This window comes from Nycticebus coucang, chromosome 11, assembly GCF_027406575.1.
Source record: "Nycticebus coucang isolate mNycCou1 chromosome 11, mNycCou1.pri, whole genome shotgun sequence".
In the NCBI taxonomy this organism is placed as follows: Eukaryota; Metazoa; Chordata; class Mammalia; order Primates; family Lorisidae; genus Nycticebus; species Nycticebus coucang.
The window spans coordinates 90,607,861-90,624,003 of NC_069790.1; the positions used below are offsets into that span (position 1 = coordinate 90,607,861).

A 16,143-nucleotide genomic window follows, 5' to 3' on the forward strand; every position below is an offset into this window, starting at 1 on the left:
GACTTACTCTTGCTCAGGCTAGTTTCAAACTCCTGAACTCAAGCAATTCACCTGCCTCAGCCTCCCAGAGTCCTACGATTACAGGCCTGAATCATTGTGTACAGTCCATACCGTCTTTTATTCAATGAGATATACTTTTATGCATAGAAGAATTATAATTCCAGGCACACAGTTGGTAGCTATTCTAAGTATAGTGAGTTAAAGTAATTTTCTTTTTCCACAGTAATATTTAATCACTAATAGATTCCACTAAATGGAAAGATTGTGAAAATCACTAAACGGTCATTGGCACCTTCTCACCTCATGCATTTTGTTTTTAGTATAATTTTTATTTTATTTTTACTTAATATAATTTTTTTATGTTTCTAACATGAAGTTTTATTTTCTACCTCATTTTGGTTTATTCCTTGTTTTGCTGTTTTTTGTGGTCAGGTCCAGGAATGACTTACTTGCCTTTTATCTGTAAATCAACTCAGGGGATATATTTGGTCCATGTTTTTATTCCCTAAGGATATTATTGATTTGTTCTATTACAGCCTGGAAGTTAATTTTGTTTAGAACTCTAAGACCAACCTGATCATCTTCTTTGTAGGGTAATTTAATTTTGATCTCCAGTTTTACCTTATCTTTTTTTTATATTTATTTATTTATTTAGACACGTTCGTACCTGTATTATTGCCAATGCTTTTAAATTTTATATTGGTACATTAAGTATGGAATGTATTACAAACTATAGTGTATTTATAGTGTCAATGGCTTGAGTGAGGTTACTCTGTCACCTCATTCAAGCTATTATAGTGCAGTGGCATACTCATAGCTTCAAACTTCTGGGCTCAGACAATCTTCTGGCTTTAACCTCCTGACTAGCTAGAACTAGAGGCATGCATCTCCATTCCTGGCTGTTTTAAAAAATTTATTTCATAGAGATGAGTTCTCATTATTTTCTTTCTTTCTTCTTCTTCTTCTTTTTTTTTTTGCTTTCATTTTTGCCTGGGGCTGGGTTTGACCCAGCCACCTCCGGCATATGGGACCAGTGCCCTACCCCTTTGAGCCACAGGCACCGCCCCTCATTATTTTCTTTATGCTGGTCTTGAACTCCTGGCCTGAAGTAATTCCCTCACCTCTGACTCCAAAGTGCTCGGAATGCAGGTGTCAACCATCACTCCCAGTCCTCCCCCAGTTTTTTTAATACTTAAAGTTCATTAACTTAACCAATAAATTCCTTGAAGGTAATCTATAGAAATATTTTTAAAAGAGAACAGGTGCCCTTTCAATGTGTGGATTTAGTCCTACCTTCAATTGCATGGAACCACCCTGTATTATGATTGTGAATCTTACAAAATTTTATCTATATTATTTTCTTCTTTCTCTGGTAATCATATTTATTTAACTTCCATATTCATCATCTTCTCTCTAATTTCTTTATTATTTTCACTTTTTCTCTATACGCATAGTACTTATTTCCAGTTTTTTCCTCCATATATTTGGTTACAATTTTACCAATGCCTATTTCTTTTAACTTTTTAAATGATTTTATCTATGCATACTATCTGTGCATATTTATGTGGTTCATGTTATAATTTGTTACATACAGAGAATATGTGTTGATCAAGTCAAGGTACATGCGTCATTACGAATGTTTTGAGTTATGCAAAAATCAAGAAATGGGAAATCTGCCCTGATGAAAATAAGAGAAACCCTCTCAGCAACACTGATAAGCTAAGAAACTTTCATGGGTGAATCAGAAAGGACACTATCAGCTGTTTTTTTTGGAAATGAAACAATGGACCATAACACAGTCTATCTCAAAACTATCGTAGTCACTTATGTCTTTAGGATATCCACCACTACGAACATTTATCTTTTCTATGTATTGAGAACATGTGAAGTCCTTATTTCTGGCTGTTTTACAATGTACAATGTATCATTATGGTCATCTACTCTGCTATTAAGCATTACAACTGGCTGGGGTGGTGGCTCACGCCTATAATCCTCACACACTGGGAGGCAAACGCTGGTGGATTGCTTGAGCTCAGCACTTTGAGACAAACTTGAGTAAGGGCAAGAGCCCATCTCTACTAAAAATAGAAAAACTAACAGACCTATGGCAGGTGCCTGTAGTCCTAGCTACTTGGGAGGCTGAGCAAGAGGATCTCTTGAAGCCCAAGAGTTTGAGGTTGCTGTGAGCCATGATGCCAAGACACTCTACCGAGGGCGTAAGTAAGACTCTGCCTCAAACAAACAAACAAATAAAAACACCATTCAAACTTATTCCTTATAACTTTTGTATTCATGCCCATTAACCAATCTCTCTCTATTCCCTTCCCTGCACCTGCACATTGCTTATAACTGGTGGTAACTATTATTCTACCATCGCCATGAGAGCCACTTTTAAACTCTCACATATATTTGGCATTTGCTTTTTTGTGACTAGTTTATTTCACTTATGATAATCACCTCCAGTTCTAGTCATACTGCTGTAAATGACAGTCAGACTGAATAATATTCTATTGTGTAAATATACCATTTTCTTTATCTGTTCAACCATTGATGGACATTTTCGTTGACTCCCTATCTTTCTGGCACTGTGAATACTACTGTGATAAACATGGTGGTGCAGCTGTCCTTTTTATGTTCTGATTTCCTTTCCTTTGCTTAATTCCACAGCAGCAGGAATTCTGGATTGTAAGGTAATTGTATTTTTAATTTTTGAGAAAACTCCATATTATTTTTCCATGATGGCTGCACTAATTTACGTTCCCAGCAACCATGTATGAGACTTTCTTTTTCTCTGAATGATTACCAACATTTATTATTATTTTTATTTTTAATAATAGTCATTCTAACTTTGGTAAGGTAGTATCTCATTGTGGTTTATTTGCATTTCCTTGATGATTAGTGATATTGAGCATCTTTAAATACACCTGTTGGTCATTTGTATGTCTCCTTTACAGACTGTACTGCCTTTGAAAAATTGCTTTAAAGAAGCCCCCCTCTGGTTACCTTAAGTGCACCTATGCAGAATTTAGTCCTGTTTGGGGAGATATGTTCCTTCATATTTCATTCTTGGTCCATCTCTACCATGTTCCATCCCTTCATTCTTTGGTTTCTTTATAGTTTTCTATTTAAAAAAAAATATTGGCAGTGTAGAAGAATATAGTATGAATTTATTGGTGCCAAATAATTATATTTATTTTATTATTTCACTTAGATAGCTCTAATTAGCCTGCCTCATTGGTCTTTTTTTCCAACATAATGTGGATAAAATGCTCTTCCTATGTTTTGTGCCATTAAATTTTACCTTGTTATATATTAAGAATAGAGACCAGAAGAATGTTTTAAAAACTATTTGTGTAATAGCAGCATTATACTGTTTTTGTGTTTAATACGTTATTCTTTAATGTAACTGCTTATTATCTTCAATTTTTATTTCAGATTTTACATATAAATGTATGTGCAATATCTACAAATAAATTATTACAGAAATAATTGCCATTTCTTTAAGATATTTGGATTATAACTTTGCTTTAAAAGATATTCAAATATGTTTAAAACTACAACCGTACTCATTTTTAAAAATATATCTGTAAGAAATATAGCCAGGCACAGTGGTTCATGCTTGTAATCCTAGAACTTTGGGAGGATGAGGTTAGTAGATGCTTGAGCTCAGGAATCTGAGACCACTTTGAGCAAGAACAAGACTCTGTCTCTACCAAAAATAGAAAAATTAGCTGGATGTTGTAGCAGGCATCTGTAGTCTCTGCTAGTTGAGAGGCTGAGGCAAAAGGATTGGCTGAACCCAAGATTCTGAGGTTGCTGTGAGTTATGATGCCATGGTACTCCACCTAAGTTCTCAAAGGAAAAAATATATTTTATAAATGAAATATCTTAATATCTTATAAATAAATAAATATCTTAATATCTAATAAAATATTTCCAGCAAATGTTCTATTGGACTATTAAGAAATAATTGCCATATATCTGTACAAAAATAATAAAAGAGCTAAAGTTATTGGTTAATGATTAAGATAAGTTTCCTTTGGTTCAATTTATTGCCTTGAACACTTTAAGGAACTAAGGAACTAATATTCTTTTTAAGAAATGGTATCAGGTGAAAAATAATAAAACACTTGACTATGTTAATCAAAGTGTTTTGGCTAATCATGCTATAATCTGGTTTAATTTGCTCAAACTTAATGAAATCAGCAGTTTTGAATGAGTGGAGTCTTAACTATATTTAAATTAATAAGTGAAGGGTAGTTAAAAACAAACAAAAAAAAAACCAAAAAAACTTTTCTTAATGTTCCTGGTAAAGCATTCTGGCTTCTCATCTTCTGTTTTGAGTTTCAATAGATAATTAGCAAGCAATATGTATTTCTGTTACAAAAGAAAATTAGGAGACAGATTAAAATGAAATAATCATGACCTTCTAATAATATATAAAGATAGATCTTTTTTCTTGATGAAATTATAAACATCATTAGCAACAATTAAAACAGATGCTCAATGTTCGAAAAATCAAATTGAGAAGAAGTAACTTTGGGGGTGATATTTTTCCAAATAAATCTCCTAGCTTATATTTTACAGTTACATTATATATTTAATGAGTTTGTTTTGTTTTGTTTCTCAGCTTATGAAAAACGTTTTGGAACCTAGATGTTTTACAGGGATGAGAAGAATATCCATTCTTGTTATGGTATCCCAGGAGAATTCAGTATACTTTTGAATTAGATCTTTTAAATCTTTGTTATAACATTTCTTGGGAAATATATGGAGTACAGTTTTTAGAAAGATGAACTCTTTTGTCAGCCACAAAGACTTAACATATGTCAACAACTAAACCATTAAAAGTATCTCCTTACTCTTTGATCTAGGCATTTCACATGTTGGAATATTTTCTTTAAAAAGACAGGAAATGAAAGAAAAGATTTGTTTACAAGGACGTTCATTAAAGAATTAATTGTAATGATAAGCAATTAATGACTATTAAAGATCTGTTAATAGATGAGGTCATTCCCTCTGATCCTGAATGTTGACACTTTATGTATGAAAATAAATCTGTACACTGCTATTGCTGCACTGTCTAAGATCTCAGTGACTCTCATGATTCATACAATACTATTCTTTGCTACATTTTCTGCCCTCTGTTGTTAAAAAATTAGTAGAAAAAATATAACACAAAGAAAAGAAAAATCACCATTAGTACTATAACCTCAATATGTAGCTGTTGAATTACCCATACATTATCTTTAGATTTTGTGTATGTATGTGTGTATATGTGTTTGTAGATAAAATGAATGTTGTGTTCTTCATGCTACTTTGAAACGGATTTCTAGGTTGTGCTGTATTCTTCTACATTATAAATTTTTAATAACTATATTATACACTATGAATGGATGTTCCACAATTATGTATTATTTTGTAAGAAATTTAGATTATTACCATATTTTCACTCTGAGAAATAACATTTTATAAGGTTTCAGGTACACACTGGATTTTATAATCATTCAAATATTTTCTTTCAAATTTTTGAGTATATTACTAGAAGTGTAATTGATGGATTGAATATAATGAACATTTTATAGGCTTTGCTGCTTGTGTCCAAACTGAAGCTCAGAAAACTTCTCTGAAATTTATAGTTCCATGAATACGAATGCTAATTTTCCTCTAATTTTATGTCATTAATAAGCATCCATTTTAACAACTTTGAAAAATATATTCTTACCTTAAAAATGACCATTACCTTTTGAGATAAGAAGTTATGTTCAAATTGGATGAAAACATTACCATGGATCTTATATTCCTCCTACTGTTTCATACAAATTCATGCTTTTGTTTCTTTTAAGAAAACAGAACAGCTGCCATGCAAATAATTATTGTCTACACTACTGTATTTTTAGAAGTTTATATTTTTAAAGATCGTTTTATTCTTTTTACCATTGTTTAACTTTATCTTTAACTTTTAATGTTCTATTTAAATAATTTACCTTTAAAGTGCTTTTATTTTATATTATTTTATTATTTTTTAATTTCAAAATACTAAAACACTACAAATATATTGGTTTTATGGCTCGCACCTGGTACAAATGTGCCCATCACCAGAATAGTGTTCATTGGACCTGTTAGGTGTATTTTTGCCCCCTGCCCTCCCACTTCGTGATTTTCAATGACCTACTGCCATCTGTGCACTTGTGTGCCCTTCAGTTAGTTTCAACTTACTAGAGGAAATAGGTGGTGTTTGTTTCTCCATTCTTGAGATATTCTACTTAGGAGAATGGTTTGTAATTCCTTCCAAATTGCTGTAAAAGGCATTTTTATGTCTAAGTAGTAGTCCATGTTATACATACACAGCATTTTGCTAATCTACTCATGAGTTGATGGGCTTTGGGTTGATTCTACACTTTGGTAATTGCAAATTGTGTTTCAATAAACATTTGACTACTGGTGTCTTTTTGATAAAATGACTTCTTTCGATACAGGACAGGTGGTGCCCCAGCCAGCTCAGTTGAGGTGAGCTGGAGGACCTGCCGCCTCCACCTGGGTGGTGTTGGTGCCCTGGCAGAGGAACCAGCGGGCTGAAGGCTAGCAAGGGAGGGGCTCCCACCACCACTGGAGGCTTTAATAGCTAGAGGGGTCAGACAACTGCTGGGGAAACACCAGTGCCTTGGTGTCTCCTCCCCTTTGCACTTACGACTGAACAGGGAACCCCCATTTCCTTTGCATAGGTCAATTTCATGTAAGTTTCCTAGGCCTCAATTCCATAAATGGACTGTGTCCATGCCTTAATACATTCATTCCCCTTGCCGCAGAGGAAAGGACTGTATCCATTCATTTCTTGACATAATATACAAGGAACCCATGCACCTGTGTATCCCTAGACAAAGAGAATGGAGACAGACAGAGAGACAGAAAGAAGGAGAGAAGGAGAGCTTTCCTCCCCCAACTTGGGTTTTTTTCTCTCTGCCAGGATCTTTGGTGTTTTTGTATTCTTTTCTTTTCTGTAAATAAATCCTGTCTTAACACTAATCTGTAGTCCATGGATTTATTCTTTGAATCACTGAGATTCAAAACCCACTGAAGACGAAATTCCGGTATCATTTTTCCTTTGGATAAATACCCAGTCATGAGATTGCTGGATCAAATGGTAGCTCTACCTTTGGTACTTTGAAGAATCTCCACACTGTTTTCCATAGAGGTTGTACTAATTAAACCGTCCCACGGACAGTGTATAAGCCTTCCTTTCTTTCTGCATATGTGCCAGCATCTATAGCTTTTTGGGCTTTTCAATAAAAGCAATTAATTTATACTCTAAACCAGGCATCCTCAAACTTTTTAAACAGGGGGCCAGTTCACCATCCCTCAGACCATTGGAGGGCCAGACTATAGTTTAAAAAAAAAACTATGAACAAATTCCTATGCACACTGCACATATCTTATTTTGAAGTAAAAGAACAAAAGGGGAACAAATACAATCACACCGCCTCATGTGGCCTGAGGGCCGCAGATCGAGGACCCCTGCAAACCATTACATGCTATGTAATGTTATGTCTAAATATGCAAATTAAATTTTGTTTTTGAATTAATTTAAAATTTAATTTACATATTTACACATAACATTACATAGTATATTAGAGGTTTTAGAGTATTAATCAATTTGTGAATGAATAACTGATATAATTTTTCTAAAATTTACTTTCATAATTTCACTTGAGATGAGGCATAGAATAATACTTTAACCAAAGCTTTAAGCAGCCTATAGATTTTATGCTAAAATTATGTTTCTTTGATTAAAATTTGTACAATATATGAGAATATTTTTCTCTCAAACATATATTGTATATCGTAATGTAATGAATTCCAATTTATTTGATGTCAGTCTTTTTAATTTTAATAATATTGTCAGAATTTTAGTATAAGCTAATATAACACGCAATTTATGAATACAACATAATGTTGTTGTGTATCATATTCTAAATATCTACTTATATTAACATATAAATAGGATGCAGTATGGAATAGTGAGAAAAATACTGCTCCCAAAGTCTGAGCATTGCTCTGCCATTCACTTCTTTTATGTATTATATGATGTATCTGAGACTTACTTTATTTATTTGGAAAATGAAATGGCTATCTTAGATGACTCTTGCACTTTTTCTTACTCCTGGAATATAATCACATTAAGGCATACAAAAAAATCACACATAGGGCGGCGCCTGTGGCTCAAGGAGTAGGGCGTCGGTCCCATATGCCGGAGGTGGCAGGTTCAAACCTAGCCCTGGCCAAAAAAAAAAAAAAAAAAAAAAAAAAAAAAAAATCACACTAATGTTTGTTAATAACAACAAGCAATAAAAAAAATTTTAAACCCAAACATCTCTTAACAACATCTGAATTCTTTGTCTAAAAGAAATTAAACGTTGTGTAGCAAAAGGCTTTCATTTGTATGTGCTAGATAAGTATTTAATTTAGTTAGGTTTTTGTTGGAAACAACCCCAACAATTTTCAGAAGTATTATATTTCAAAACTAACTGTGAGAAAGTGCCTTACACAAAATTATGAAGTCTTCAATTATATGTTGTAAACCCCTAATCTTCCAAATCTGTGATCTTTGCTGTCACTTTACTATCTTGTCTATTCCATATTAAACTTATTTGCAAGACTAGATATAAACTTATCCTTGTGATATTTTAAAACTCAGGTCTGGTAAACCATTCGTGCTGAAGTTACTTAGTTTTCAGATAAAAATTCTAATCCAGATAAACATGAATGAATGAATTAATTACTTAACATATAATTATTGGATTCTTGCACAGATTTAAGAGCATTCATCATGAGAGGATTGGACAATTTTGCCTTAGACCAGGAGGGTGCAATGAATATATTTGTATCTCATGCCGTCAACGTTTTATGCCATGTGTTGCCCCCAGACCTTTTGTAGCAAAGCCAGGAATAAAGCTCCATTCTAGCTTTGTCTGTTTGTCCTGGCTTTGGCCATTAGCCTTCAGCCACCCAGTTCAACAGAATAAAAGACATCAGTTTTGTTATACATAGCAGAAAAAAATCCAGATTTTAGCTCTTCCATTTTCTAGCTTTGAATGGCCAAGTTTCTAGGTGAAGAGTCTTATTCGCTTTATCCATGACATGGTGCCTTGTAAATTTTTTTTGGATTAAGTAGTATATGTTTAATATAATAGGTGTTTTATTCATATTTTTACATATTTTAAAATGTGTTTTATTTTGAAAGAAGCTAGTTTATTAAGTCAATGAAAAACTGTACCATTTAGAGTTAAACAAGCAAGCAAGATTTCACGCCAGACTATTGCCACAAGGGAGAAAGATTTGACTCAACTCCAGTGAAACCAAAGGCAGGAAAGATCTTGAGCACTGAGATGAGCCAGTGGAACTGTACTGCAGCACAGTGAGAGGAAGAAGGATCAATGTGACCAGGCCATCTGTGTTTGAAAATTGGCTTCTAGGGAAGCTACACGTATGTTTTACCATTCATATGAACGTGTAGGTGATTTTATATTGAATTCATAGTAGTATTCAGTACATTGGAGAGAGAGGGGAGGGAAGGGAGGGATGAGAGAAGAGAGGCTATTTGGGGGTACCTCACCTAATGTGTGTAATGTAATGATACATTTCAAAACTTCTACCCTCTCAAAGATCCTGAGAAGTAGGGGCTCTTTTTTCATTCATTTATTTATTTGGAGTTAACCGGTTTTTATTTTTTTATTACCCATATTTATTTATTTATTTTTATTAAATGATAACTATGTACACTGATGCTTTTATGGGGTTCGGTGTCTTGATTTGATATACCATGTGAAATACTTACATTTCCTCACTTATTTATTGTGTAAGATAATTAAACTCTTTACTTTTTCTTTTCTTTTTTGAGACAGAGTCTTACTCTGTCACCCTCAGTAGAGTGTCATGGCATCATAGCTCCCAGCAACCTCAAACTCTTAGGCTTAAGCCATTCTTTTGACTCAGCCTCCCACGTAGCCAAGACTACAGGTGCCCACCACAATGCCTGGCTTTTTTTGTTGTTATCATTGTTGTTGTTGTTGTTGTTGTTGTTGCAGTTGTCATTGTTGTTTAGCAGGCCTGGGCCGAGTTTGAACCTGCCTGCCTTGGTATATGTGGCTAGTGCCCTAACCACTGAACTACGGTTTCTTAATAGTTTTGAAATGCACCATAGCATTATTCACATTAGGTGATGTCCCCCCAAATACCCTCTCTTCTGTCATCCCTCCCACCCCTCAAATCTCTGTCTAGTGTACTCAAATACTACTATGAGATCAATATATAATTGCCTACACATTCATACAAATGGTGAAACATTAACAATAGTCCAGAAAGTAGAAGCTCTTCCTTTGTGAATATATTTTAAAGGTGTTGCTTCCAGGTTTTTGAGAAAGGATTTCCTGGGTAGTAAAAGTGACAAGAAGCTAAGAGAATATTTTATGTCCAGTGGGGAAAAGAAATAATTTATATTAGCAGATTTTGTGAAATACTCCAAAAAAAAATGGAGCTCATGGAGCTGAAGTTTGGTTGCGAGGAGAGGAACATTAAGGCCACGTCGGTCATTACATTCAAACAACTGTAAAAAAAGAGAGGGTCATATGAATTTTCATGTATAGGAAATGAAAGGAAAGAAAAGGAGAAGGAAACAAATGGAAGGCATTTTCCCTATTCTTCCTGAAAGAGAAATTTTCCTTTCGCTTTTGGAAAACGTCTGGGCTCAGCATAGACTCACTCCACACAGTTGCCATTTCCTCCTGTTTGGCCAAATGAACAGGAAATGAGCACAAACGGAGAGAGGAATGAAAGGTGCGGGAAAGTATCACGATAAGGTCTTAGCACTAGAGAACGTGGAGAGACTCTTCCAGAGAGATAAGCAGTCTTGGATGGGCTTGGATTTCTTAGGGAGGATGACACTGTTGCCAGATATTTAAGTTTTATGTAATTTATTGTACCTCTCTTAAAGTTAATTGGCGTGATAATGGCATATATGTATGTGTACAGGTACACATAGATTTACATATTTATATACATACACACACATATATATATATAAATACATTACACATATATGCCCACTTATCACATACCAGGAGTGTCAAAAACAATGAGTGCACATTTGAAGCGATGTTATCTATGTATTGCTTTTTGAGTTGAATTGAATTATGGTAGTAATGTGTAGTATGTTGTTTGCTCAACGTTTGTCACCAATCAGATGAATGCAGGCATCACCATGTGGCAGGCAGAGCAAAGGAAATGGCTGATGCACGGTTGTCATTTGAGGAGGGCAAAACTATTCTGAGGTATTTGAAATTCGGAATGATGTGGAAGTACAACAGTGGAGGCTTGAGTGCACAACAGAACCTCCAACATGGCTACCGATTGCACACCTTCCTGCTGTGTTTGAGATGCATGGTACTGTGTGTGAGGAGCACAGGGAACTTCCGTGAGGCCACACGGAGCCGCTAACTCTGCCTCTGCTGCTATGGTGTCAGACCGGTTTCCGCATTTGCCACAGAAGTCTACGAAGCATTGTAATTACAGAAGTCAACTGTCACTTGCATTCATTTTTTGTTATCCACTATACACTGAGTTTTATAATTGTAACTTTTTTTCCTTTCTTAAAGGTATATACATTTTTGGGCACCCTCTGCGACACATGGACACATACGTGGTTCATTCATGTTGTAAATGTGTCAGAATTTTCTTTCTTCTCATGGCTAAATAATTCCTTATTGGGGTGTGTGTGTGTGTGTGTGTGACACAATTTTGTTTACCCATGTATCCGCAGATGGACACTTGGATTGTTTGTATCTCTTGACTCTTGTGCACAATGCTGTTATGAACCCAAGTGAACAAATACCTAGTGAAGTCCGTACTTTCAATTCTTGGAGAGGGTTCATATGCAGAAGTGGATATCTTTAACATTTAAGAGTAATAATTACCAGCTTTACAACCATAGCCACAATGATAGGGGCAGTGGTGTAGGTGTCACTTCTGTCAAATTTGAGTATAATAAATTTCCAACTTCCCAAAAAACCATTTACATGGTGATAGCCTAAGATGTAGGACTGGAATCCAAGTTTGGAAATAGATCTCCAAAGCCCCATCAACATTATTTTGAGATAGTGAAATCAGTTCTGATGCCTATGACAGGAGGAGATTAGAGACACTTTCTTTCTTTCTTATTTCGCAGATTTTTTTTTTTTGCTGGGGCTGGGTTTGAACCCGCCACCTCCAGTATATGGGGCCGGTACCCAACTCCTTTGAGCCACAGGCAGTGCCTGAGATTGGAGACCCTTTCTTGAGAAGATGGAGACTTTTAAGATCTTTTTTTACTTTTTTTTTTTTTTTTTTTGTAGAGACAGAGTCTCACTTTACTGCCCTTGTAGAGTGCCGTGGCGTCACGCGGCTCACAGCAATGTCCAGCTCCTGGGCTTACGTGATTCTCTTGCCTCAGCCTCCCGAGCAGCTGGGACTACAGGCGCCCGCCACAACGCCCGGCTATTTTTTGGTTGCAGTTTGGCCGGGGCTGGGTTTGAACCCACAACCCTCGGTATATGGGGCAGGCGCCCTACTCACTGAGCCACAGGCGCCGCCCTACTTTTAAGATATACGAGTTTATAGATGTCTGTACTCAGCAATTTAGAAAAATGTTTTGCTTACAATATACACAATTTGATTTTAAGATCCTTTATGCAGTAGGGGTAAAATAACCACTTTTTTTTTTTTTTGCAGTTTTTGGCCAAGGCTGGGTTTGAACCCAGCACCTTTGCCATATGGGGCCAGCGCCCTACTCCTTTGAGCCACAGCACCGCCCCAAATAACCACTTTTTAAAGCAGCTTCTCAGCATTGAGTGAATTTGATTTATGCAAGAGATAAGGGATAAATTCTAGGCAGCTTATAGAATTATGGTCCAACTACTTTGACATTTCATTTTGTTTTAGCATTATAAATTTTAATCAAATATAGTTAGAAATGATTTAGTTACATCTAGATTTAAAAATATTTATAGGTTCTTCGAAGTCACTTTAAGTTGTTTGTAATTAGACCCCAAAGAAGTTACACAACTCTCTCAGTATGCTTTGGTTTCTCACACTAACTCCAGCACCTGAGAGAATATCGTTGAGAAAGAAATAGGGTCTGACATTTCCTATATGGAGATTTTTACTAGTCTGGTTCTTCCTTAGTTGCATCATGAATACATGAATATAGCAACTGTATTAAAGATTTACTGGCCATGTAAAAATGAGCCTGCTGAATTGAGAGTGGGCAAGATCTATGTGCCCTATCCTGAAATAGTTCACCCCCAAACAACAAATTCCATTAATATTCAATTCCACTGACAAACACAAGCTGGGGCTCTCTTTCTCTCACTTTCACTTTCTTGCTCTCTCTCTACACACACACACACACACCCACCCACCCACACACACATACTCAGAAAAGGTAAAGGCAGAAGAGAACAACATCATGGTCGGTTGCTTTTTACTTATGAAGATATGTTTTTCATCTTTTCGGCTCTGGAAGAGACTTTAGTACTAAACCACAGAAACATTTACTGCATGTGTATGGGAAATTATTTCTGCAAGGTTATTTGTACAACAGGTAAATATGCTTAGAAAAAAATTGCTATCACTTCTCGGCCTTTTGGCTAAGATCAAGTGTAGAAAAAAATTGCTGCCTGTATATTATGTTTCTTTTTGTTAAGCCACACACTGCTGAGCTCAGCATATGAGATCAGCACTGGAAGGTATCTAATAAATCTTTAGCCCTGCTATATACTGAGAATAACAAAGTTATGTGACAAATACATCAGCTGTGGGAATAAGCCTTCACATTAAATAATCCAATGCAAGAATCAGCATAATTTTATTGACATTAGGGCACAACCTATATTTTAAAACATCTAAGAGATCAAGTTAACTTTTTTATATATCCTAGTAATCATACTAACCTGGTTTTCAATCCTTAAATAGAAACAATGTAGTCACTATGATGCTTATGGTAGAGGCTGGGTAGAACTTGATTAGTGGGTTAATGGATTGGTGGACAGATAAGGGAGGTAAAGTAAAAGGTATAAAACCAGAAAAAAAAATCCCACAGAAAATAGGTGTTATCAAATCATCGTGCTAGAATGAACAATGTGTATCTGAATTTTTCTACTTTGGGTATTGTGTGCAGCCTTAATTACATAGCAATGTCATATTTAAGAATATCCAGCTCCATAACTCTTTCATCTCTGCCAAGGGAAACTCTGTATTCACTAAATACTAACTCTCATTTCCCCCTCATTGGCAGTTGCCATTCTACCTTTTTGTTGTTGTTGTTTTCTGTAGACAGGTTCTTTATATCAGAACACAGTGATCTGAGGATTAGAGACTTCTTGCATCACGTTTTATAGCGTGCACTGAATATTTCTAGTGCATGGACTTGGGGGATGCTCCAATCCATTTGTATCTCCTAAGGTACCAAGAAGGCCTGGAGCTCTGGGTAAAAAAGTTTTGCCCTGATTTATCATTGCAGTTGGTTAGTCTTATGGTTGGCTTGCCAGAGAGGGAATGAAAAAAAAAAAAAAGGAAACTGGTGAAATAAACCAGACCTTGCAACAGGACTTTAGTTTTTAGAGAGTGTAAATGGTACTATACTTTTGAGTTAAAGTTAGTGCTCTTATCTTAACTGAGCTGCCATACTTTATACTTCTGAGTATAAAATAGTGAACTGAGATAAGTATGATATTTAAAGGCATAGGAGGGAGATCTTTGCTGAAACAGGGCTGCAGTGGTGATTAAAGTACTGGAGCCAGAGAAAGTCATCTCTGCAGGGCTGTACCTCTCAATAGGATCATCACGGTCTGGCTGTGAATTTCCAACTTGAGCCAACCAGTGAAAAGCCTGGATCATTAGCAAAAAACCCAGGATCTCAAACAATAGGAGCCCCTTCCACATAAATCTTTTTAATATAATGTGGAAAGCCCTTTATCCTATATTTTTATTATGGTATAATATACATAACACAAATTTATCATTTTAGCTATTTTTAAGTGTACACTTCGGTGGCATTAAGTAAATTCACTCTGTTGTGCAACCATCCCCATTATCCGTCTCTATTAACTTTTCATCTTCCCCAACTGCAGCTCTGCACTCATTAAATAATAACTCCTCATTTTCCCCTCTGCTAATCTCTGGCAACCACCATTCTACTTTTTGTCTGTATGTATGTGACTACCTGAGTACCTCACAGAAGTGAAATCATACATGCTTCTTTTGTGATGGTCTTATGTAACTGACGCATCTTCCAAGTGCAGCCATGCTGTAGCATGTGTCAGAATTCTTTTCCTTTTTTAGAGAATTAATTCCATAATAATTCCATGAAAGAATTAATAACTTTTATCAAAGAGTAATATTCCATTTTGTGTGTATGTGACACCACGTTTTTTCTCTCCGCTCATTCATAGATGAACATTTGGGTTCTCTCTGCCTTTTGACCATTGTGAGTAATGATATTATTAACACACATGTACTAATATCTGTTGGAGTCCCTGCTTTCAATTCCTTGGAATACATAACCAGAAGAGTCTTTTCTTAATTTTTAAGATGAATAACTGCCAGCTTCATTAACCATAGCCAGTAATGGTGGCAGGAGTGTTGGGGTGTCACTTCAGTCAACTTTAATTGTAATGAATTTCTTCCATGCCAAGGTAGGAACTGAAAACGAAAGAATAAATAAATAAATACATAAATAGGTTTGGGGTCACCAGATGAGGGGGTCTTGGCGTAAGAAAGGAAGAGGCTTGACATAAAGTCTGTGTTAGGGGACTGGGGAACTCTGGGAGGATTCTTCCGGAGTAAACCTCAGGTCCGTATTTATTATCATAAAATAGGAAGAAGTAGTTAAAAGTTACTTATCAGACAGCAGCATTAAAAAAGGGGGAATATGAAGTGTCAGAATGTCGCCAATATGTTTTGCAGAATCTCAGACCTTAAGCAAGACATCTGCATCTAAGCCCGAAGAGACCTTTGGAATCTAGTGAACTTTTACCATAACTGTGAGGCCTGGCTTTGCAGCACCGCACATATACATTCTCCCTCAGAGGCCAGTTTTCCGATCTCCTGCAC

The 16,143-nt window shown here is 35.7% G+C and overlaps 1 pseudogene; it reads left to right on the forward strand.

The window, feature by feature from the left end:
* The first annotated feature begins 13,659 nt into the window (after window positions 1–13,659).
* Window positions 13,660–13,745, forward strand: LOC128560684 (uncharacterized; annotated as a pseudogene).
* The last annotated feature ends 2,398 nt before the right edge of the window (window positions 13,746–16,143 follow it).